The sequence below is a fragment of the Larus michahellis genome, chromosome 21 (assembly GCF_964199755.1).
Source record: "Larus michahellis chromosome 21, bLarMic1.1, whole genome shotgun sequence".
NCBI classification, from domain to species: domain Eukaryota; kingdom Metazoa; phylum Chordata; class Aves; order Charadriiformes; family Laridae; genus Larus; species Larus michahellis.
In genome coordinates, this window is record NC_133916.1 from 5,830,770 (window position 1) to 5,839,679 (window position 8,910).

Below are 8,910 nucleotides of genomic sequence, written 5' to 3' on the forward strand. Positions count from 1 at the left end.
TCATTACTTTCGGACAAAGGAACATTGTGGATTTTATGCACTATCTATTCTAGATATAGCTTGGAGGATCCCCTAGATTTCCAGGCTACCATAAGGGTGTGTTTCTTTCTTTCCTTTTCAAAAATCCCCCATTTCTCATCCCTTCAGGTTCGGGAGATCTGCTGTCAGTGACGCTCGTGGGGGAAGCGGACACTTGGTGGCCTTTTGTTCACCTTGTGTGAAGAGCAGTTTGAGGCAATGGCGTTTGCCCTCTCAGCAGCCCCATCGCCGATGACTAACAGTTCCTGATGGGTGAAGCACAAAGTGGACTGCTTTTTTTTTTTTTTTGCTTTTTTTTTCAAGACTTTTTTTTTTTTTTTTTTGCCAGCAAGGCATGACGTCTGATTTTTCACTTCTGGAAACCTGCTTTCTAGCACCCTTGTCGGACTTCGCAATGTGACTCATGTCAATCTCAACAGGTAAATCCCAAATGACTCTTTGGAAATTTAACCAATGTCATTGTTTTGTCTTGTAACGTCTAAGTGTCCAGAAATAGGTTACTAATGATGAATGGACGACGTTATTGTGACCTCTACTGTGATTTCTAATATGACATAGAGAGCGCCTTACATAAGAAGTTCTTAGCAGGGCCAGAACTTCCATTTGATCTAAATCAAGCTGGCATCATCACCTAAAGGCATCAAGTAACGGGCACTTCCTCACATTTGTAAATTCCCTGTTTTAGTGATTAACTTAACTGAGAAATACTTGCACTTTTTTAATTGCATACATAAAACTCCCGCTATTTGGAAGCCTGCTGTGGCCTGTAAGGTGGATAGAGAATAACATCCCTATTTAATACTCTGCCCTGGGTATTACTCTGGGTAATACTCTGCTGGGTCCTCCATGGAGCCAGCTGGCGCAGCGTCAGGCCGTCTGCCAGGTGGGCGATGCTGCCCTCCTCCCTGCGAGGCTGTTTCCCGCTGCACACAGAGCTGTCATTACCTTCCTCCTTTCTCTTTTCTTCTGAAATAAGCTGTTGGCAGGGATTTTCCGATGCTCACAGGGATGTCTCGTTTCTCTCCTTATAGAAACCGGTGAGATCTCGGCCCTGGCGTTCCAGGGAGTGGGGAGCGTGTGCTCGGAGCGAGCAGGGAGGATGCACGAGGCTTCCTCAGATGAGTGAGTTCGCAGGAAAGTTAAGGAGGTAAAAGAATGCAAAAACCCCTGAATATATGGTCCGTTTTGACTTACCCAAATATCTCTTATATCTCTTGCACTGCCTTTTTTTTTTTTTTTTTTTTTGAGCATCCTACAAAGGCAATTTTGAGCAACTTCTATCTTGAACAGGTCATTTCACAAGTGCTGTTCTGATGAGTTTCTTTTTTCTAGTTTTGGTATTACTGGGGTACATGGATCTTCTGGAGAATATTGTCTGTGTCGCGATTTAGCATCAACCCTCTGACCAATAATACAAATACAAACTATTTATAGTTATGAATGGTCATAAGACAGAAACCTAGTTATCATGGTTTGAGAAATCAGCGCAAACCAGCTGCTCGGAAGCGTAACGTGACTCTCGGGGTGAATGATGGAGGCGACTTCACTCCCTTTCCACAGCAGCGCCAGGCCCTCGGCCTGAAGCCAAACATCGCTCACGCCGTGGAGTTTTGGGGTGTTTTTTCTGCCCGGCGCAGAGCCGGGGGTTGAGAAATCCCGGGTTTTTCTTTTCCACCCCCCTGTGACACGCAGACGAGCACGTGCCGTGGCTGGCGGTGCCGCGTGTGACGGCGGGTTGTCCCCGGTGCCGCCAGGGACGCTGCAGCGTCCCCCGTGCTGCCGGGGAATTTCCCACGTGCCCCCGCCATGGCTTTGGGCTCTGAAATCCTCGGTGTGATAACGCCCGGCCCCAGGCTCCCCTGCCAGCCCCTCTGTGCAGGGTGAAGCCCCGGTGCCGTTACTCAACCAGAAAAGGCCCGGTGCTGGCCGCGCGCGGCTCTGCTCAAACCTGCCGTTCCCGAGGCCCCTCTGAGAAGCCCAGGGCAAAGGGAACAAGTTTCACGCTGCGGATTCCCAGAATAATCAGCCCGGGGGCTGCTGCTGACGCTGCTGTCCTTTCAGAGAAAAATGCAGTAAAGTAGAATTGCTAGAAGTTTAGTTAGGGTTTTGTTTTCTTTTTCCTATTGAATTTGTTTATTTTAAGGTGAGGGATTTCTAATTAACAGCCTCAGCACAGAGTGCGCCTCCAGCTGTGCTGCGGGTAGGGGGAGGAAGAACAGCCTTAGCTTCACCTCACCCATGTGAGCAGAGGTTTTTTGATTAAAAAATGATCCGCCAGATGTGCTTTTCGGAGGTTTCAGAGGGTTTTAAATACTTTGTTTATAACTTTTTACATCTGTGTGTTCTGATCCCCTTCTCTTTTTTGTTTCTTTTTCTTTTTTTTTTTTTTTCTTTTTTTTGCAGAGAGAGCAGGCGATCCAACCTGGGCGTTTCTCCTGCGAGGCATCTTCATGACAGAGACCCAAGGCAAAATGTGAACTTGAGTTATGAAAGCGGCAGAGTTCGGCAATTGAAAAGGCGTTGCTGAAATCGCATTGCTCCCAGGGGTACGACCTGCTTCCCCGGGGGACCCGGGGTGTCTGCTCCGCTCAGCATTGGTCTCGCCTGTGCTTCTTCAGCAATTTCCCTGGGATTTACCTTTTCATGGAAGACCGAGGAAGGTTTACTTCAGTAACGGGAATGGGCACCGAAGTCCCTTTGTGGTTATTGCTTTCCATGTAGATTTTGAGGGCTGTAACTAGGAAGTGGAAGATGAATCTGAATGCTGGAAAACCCCTCTCACTGAAAATGGTATTTTTAAAAAAAAGAAGAAAAAAAGAAAAAAAAAAAAAAGAAGAAAAAGAGATCTGGAGCAAACTTCCTCTGCTAGCTGCCTCCTGCCTGTCAGGAAAGGAGAGATGGGCAGTTCATCGCTGTTCCTCGGAAGAGCCTGGCAGCCAGTTTGCTGAAAATAGAAAGCCATATCTATATAAGTCAGAAAATATAAAGTCAGAACCGCAATCCTCGAAATGCTCCTGGTTTATATTTATGGCTAAAAGGGGTTTTGCCGGTCGCGTTGTGCAGCGGGGAGATGTGCTAAACGCGATTGAGTCTTCAGGTTTCTGCTGAGCCAAGAGGATGCTTTGGGTGGCAGAGGGCTGGCTCTGCCTGGGATGGATGATGTCCCACGGCCAAGCCGGAGCTCCCCGTGTGTTCTGGGGTCGGGCAGAGCCCTACGGGGGGGTGATAACAGGATAAACCTCTGGAAAAATGAACCTTGCCTCGTAGCATGGTTTTCCCAGAACTTGCACCTAGGAGCAAGTGGTGGCTGGGATGGCTGGCGAAGGAGGTGGTTCTCCCAGCGCTAAGGGTGGTGCAAGGCTTGGGGTGGGACAAACCCTTTGGTGCTTTGGGGACGTGCAGGTCTCAGTATGGACCTTGCCAATGGGGGTTGTGTCCTCAGGGGCTGGCAGAGCCCCAGGGCAGCCGGTGCGGTGGCTCCTGCTCGTCCCGGGGCAAAACCGGGTCCGTGGGAGACGGGGAGCTGTGCAGGGACCGGTGCAGGGTGTGTTCGCAGCGGCGGTGGCTCTGCCCACACACCTCCTGGAGACCATCTTCAACTGAACGGGAGGCAGGGCTCTTCCCTTCCACCTCCTCAAACCGCCCCGCAGAGCTCCAAGGAGGGATCATCCTCATCAGTCCAGGGAAGATCGTGATCTTACCCTGTAGGTACAGCTCAGGGGGGGCGACTTTCACCTCCTAAACCCTCCTCTGGTGTCCCGATGGTTTTGCTCCTTGGGACACTGTTTGCTGTGTCTGAGCCCCGTCTTGCTCCTCGTTAGCGGAGCCATAATTTCATCCATTCCTGCCCGAGACAGGGGGGTGGCAGTGCAGCTGGAGGGATGCACATCTGCCAGCCTGGATTAAATCATTTTTGCAAACAGAAGATGGGAAAACAGCACAGGAGACTTTCCAATGCAGGCGTGTCCACATCCCTGCTGCCAGGGCATTCGGTGCCGATTTCCCTGTGTTTTCTCGTTTCTGCAGGACGTGTGTTATCAAACAAGGTAGGAAGCAGGGAAGCCGAGTGGCTGGGACTTGCCAGCAAGAGCTCTTTTTGTTGTCCTCAGCCCCGTCTCTCTCTGCCCTCGAGCCAGGGCTGGAGCAGAGCTGCCGTCCCTGCCCGCCCTGCACCTTCACGTGCGACCAGCACCGACGAAACCAGCCCTGGCCCCTCATGGTTGTGAAATTGAGACTGATTCAAGTCCCGAGATAATATGTGCTAAAGGCAATATTAGCCCAGCCAAAACCGAAACCCATGTTTAAGAGCTGGGTTGTGTACAGAAGCTACAGCGAATTTACTGAAACGTAAGTTTCAGTTTTGGTGAAAGCTAAATCTATGAGAGCTCTGACTGCCTATTGGAGTGATTCATTTGCTCCCCAGATAATTCAAAAATTGAGCTGATGGCAGTGAGCACTCAGTTTCTCCTCTACTAGGCATCATTTATGGCCTGCACCATCAGCACATTTCACCCTCCTGGGCAAACCCAGGCGTTGGATGGGACAGCTGGCTCGCTCGCGCGCTCAAATCCCGGGCCCGGTTTTCTCAAAAATGCCCTGCGTGACTTTTGCTATCACATCAGTTTTTAGTTCTTCCAAAAAAATAAGGACGGGAGGAACACGAGAGGTGGCTGGCCACGGTCTGGCATCTGCCGTGCCGCTGCCTGGAGCCCGGCGCTGTCGGCGCTGCTGTCGGCGTCGCTCTTGGTGGCAGCGACAGCGTAATGTGATGGGTGTTTCTCTTCTCTCCTGGGCATCACCGTGGTTATTTGAAAAGCCGCGCCTTTCAAAGCTCCATCTGAAGCTTTGGAGGAAGAAGTGGGAGCGGTTTGATATTTCAGCAAGAAACAGCCGCTCTGCCTAGCAGGGACCTTGCTCGCTCTGCCTTGTGTACGTTAAAGTCTTTGGTCTGCTCTTGCTTACCTGGGGGTGCAGAAAATTACCCCTGATAACACTGAGCCCATGCTATTGTTCTATCATGTGCAATTGATAGGACACAGGGTAACGGCCTCAAACTGAAAGAGGGTAGGTTTAGATTGGATATCAGGAAGAAATTCTTGGCTGTGAGGGTGGTGAGGCACCGGAACAGGTTGCCCAGGGAAGTTGTCAATGTCCCGTCCCTGGAGGGGTTCAAGGCCAGGTTGGACGGGGCTTGGAGCAACCTGGGCTGGTGGGAGGTGTCCCTGCCCAGGGCAGGGGGTGGCACTGGGCGGCCTTTAAGGTCCCTTCCAACCCAAACCATGCTGTGATTCTGTGAATTATTATGTAGCATAGCAATGGGATGAGAGATAATGGTTTTGAACTGGAAGAAGGTAAATTTAGATGAGATCTTGGGAAGAAATTGTTTGCTGTGAGGGTGGTGAGCCCCTGGCCCAGGTTGCCCAGAGAAGCTGTGGCTGCCCCATCCCTGGAGGGGTTCAAGGCCAGGTTGGACGGGGCTTGGAGCAACCTGGGCTGGTGGGAGGTGTCCCTGCCCAGGGCAGGGGGTGGCACTGGGTGGCCTTTAAGGTCCCTTCCAACCCGAACCATGCTGTGATTCTCTAATTAATTTTCTTTTTAAATCTCTATGTGCTGCAAGCAGTGCCTTATAACGGATGCCATTTTCTGTGACCGTTCATTTGAATTTTCAATGTAAAGAACTTCAGCTTTGATTTTCTAAACATTAACAAGCCTTTTCCGAAGAAGAGTCCCTTGGTGGGGACCAGCACCCCAGAACTGCCTGCACGAGCTCTTCTGTGAGTGATTGGAGCATCCATGGGCTTCAGCTGAGGCTCCCCAGGCTCACTATGGAAAATCCCAGTCCTTGGAATGAACTATTTTCTTCAATTTTGGCTAATTTTATTTTTCTCTCCTCTTTGATTCTCTGTTTCATGTCTCTCTTAGATTGCCCAACCTCCATGGTGCAAACCTGCTGTGTCAGCAGCATAACCCAGTCCCCACAGGAGACCCCAGGACTGCAGGAACAAGGGAAGCACCACGACGGCTGGTAATGTGAATTATGGTCGTAGAATTGCAAGAGAGAAAAAAGTTTAAAATTAGAAGCCAGCACAGTAAACAAACCTAAATTCTGCAGGGAAGACGTGCATGGGGGCTTCTTGTGGGTTTTGAAAGTGGAAGTTTGATTTGCTTAGAGCGTTTTTTCATATTCACTGATCACACCTCTCTCCCTCGGAAAGACCTTTCAAGAAAGTTTCGTTTCTCTGTGCAGTATTGGTCCCCCCAGCAGCCCGAAGCCTTGCAGGCCACCAAGGGCGCTTCTCGGGCAGCTCCTGATCTTGCCTGTGCTTCAGCATTCTCTACACGTTGGCATTGCGTTTGCTTAGAGAAGCCCAATTGCTAATATGTCAGATGCCCACATCAAAAAGCTCCTTGAAACCTCCTGGAAACTGAAAAAGCCTCATTCATTAACCCTGTGTTTAATCTCATTGGCAGATTTGAGTCTTTGAAATATACGTATGTTTGGAGATCGGTGCAAATCTCAGTATTGATGTTGGGGTTTATGTTATTCTCTCGTGAACACTTCAGCTCATCTTCAGTGGCAAGGCAGTGCTTTTCAGGCAACTATACCTCCATTTTTGCTGAAATACCCAATTTCCTTAACATGGTGGGAAAAAGCAAAGAAAAAAAACCCTAAACCATCAAAATGCCCACTCTGGCTGGGAAATCTTGCTGAAACGCTCACAGAAGTGTGACCTGTGCCCAAGCAATGGGCTGCTCGACCTTTCGGATGACTCCTGAGCTGTTGCAGTTTTGGGGTGAAGATTTCCCAAGGGCAATTTTTGGTCTCCAGCCAGTTCCTGAAATTTAGCAGGAACGTGTTAAACTCCCTTGGGTTGGTCCCGAGCATCACCCTCGGCTCGTTCACTTGACGGATTTTGAGGACAGCATCACTTTGGCTGGACTCAGCCCTTTCTGAGCACACGCTCTGCAGAGGAACCCCCGGGCACAGAGGTGGCTGCTGGAACCCAAGGGCTGGACAGTTGAAGGAAAGCGAGCAGGAGCTGCTCTTTTGCTGTGTTAATAAACTGTAAAGACCTGAAATATGCATTTCCCTTTGGGGAAGATGCCATTTGTGATAACCAAAATATGACTTCACATTTTATCAAGACGGGGGAAGCAAGTATTTAACCTTCAACACCCCCAACCCTGGTGACTAAATTAATGGTTTTCTGCAGAACAGCTATGTCGGTGTAGGTGATCCTCCACCACGCTTTTCCCCTTCCACAAAGGTGAATCTTAGAGGAAGGGGAAAAAAAAAGCACACTCTTTTGCATTTTTCTTTACCCTCTTTGGGTGAAATCCTGGCTTGGTGGCAGCACTGCCATTGGTGAGTCACGCAGATGAGTGTCACATCTGCTCCGTGAAGGTGGTGACGGAGACAGTGTCATTTTCTGTGACGTGCAGCCCTGCACAGCCGGGAGCTGACGATGACCTGGCCAAGGACATCCAGTGAGGACAGGGTGAGCCCGGGGCCACCCGCAGCAATGGGGTGATGCTCCCAGGGGAGGGTGCACTGTGCCCTTTCTGATGGGACACCCACCAGGGGACATGCTGGACGGGGCTGCAGGTAACGGGAAACAGCAGAAACAGCCCCAGAGGAGACAGTCATGGGTGATGCACTAAATCAGGGTCATTCAGACATCATCCCAAGGTTGGGAACACTCTCCCAGGCTCTCCCGAAGTCCCTCAGCGCTGGGAAAGGAGCTGCTCTGCCCGTGAGGAGAGGTCTGAAAGCTGCTGAGAGTCCCTGTGCACCATGAGCTACTCAGGAAGAGATCCTGGAAAACAGCCTGAATTTTGCTCCCATGGCTTTAGACATCTCTTGAGCTGGGCTGAATAAAAGTTGCATTTCATTAAGATGAGCCGTGCTCAGCCCGTTGCTCCCTAAAAGGCAGGACTCAGTGTTTGACTTTCAGAATTATTCAAGTGGTTATGGTTAGAAACGTGACCGAGAAGAGGGCACACAATGTACCACACCTATCAGCCAATAACTCCTTGCAGAGTTTTTTCTGAGTCATTTGATGAGTTTACCGAGAAAAACAATTTTTTTTTTACTTTTGTCAGCAGCATTGCAGAGCTGGGGCTGAGCGAGTGGCAGGGCTGGTGACCCTGCTCATTAACTGGCCCCTGGTTTCTGTTGATAGGGAAATGCACTAATTAAGAGGTAGAAGAGCAGACAGATTTTCGGAGGCTGGGAGAGGGCGCTGGCAGCCGCGGAGCACGTTTCCGTTGCAAGGAGCGAAGCGCGTCGGTGCAGAAGCTAATGGAAAGAGTGACAAGGGGGGGGTGACACCCATCGGGGTGCTGGTGTGGATCCCTGGCTTTCAAGCGGCCCGTGCCAGATCAGCACTTGTTCAAACGAGATTTGAAATGGCCTCTGGATCGGAGGGCCGGGTCATTGACGATTAAACCTCTGATTTTGAAGGCGCTGAGAACTACTCAGAGCTGCAGCGTAGCACCACTGCTGCAGTCAATCTTCCCGTTAGCGCCCAGCTAGAATTAGGGTAGGGCTGTCTGACAATTTGCACCACTGTGAGTCTGTAGGAAATCACCTCTAGTGCATAAAAACCAAGTGGAACCATTTTCTTCTGCCTGTGGAAACAGAATTACATTCCTTTGGCAGGGGTTTTGCTGAGCTACTGCGTCACCAGGAGACATGTGATATCCTACAAGCATTTTTGTTTCAGGTAGCCAAGTTGTTTTTTGCAGATTTTTTTCCCGAAGGATGTCAGGAAGAGTTCCTGAGTTCAGATATTGTTGCTGGACTTTGTCATTAAGTCTCAAATTTTCTTTTATTAAAATCACCAGAGGAATTCCTATCATTCATGTTGT

The 8,910-nt window shown here is 49.9% G+C and overlaps 1 long non-coding RNA gene across 1 annotated transcript; it reads left to right on the plus strand.

Moving 5' to 3' along the window:
• Positions 1 to 3,225, plus strand: LOC141733625 (uncharacterized). Its single transcript, XR_012584357.1, has 3 exons — positions 1 to 458; positions 1,071 to 1,186; positions 2,443 to 3,225. It is a non-coding gene; the product is annotated as an uncharacterized LOC141733625 (long non-coding RNA).
• Positions 3,226 to 8,910: the final 5,685 nt, after the last annotated feature.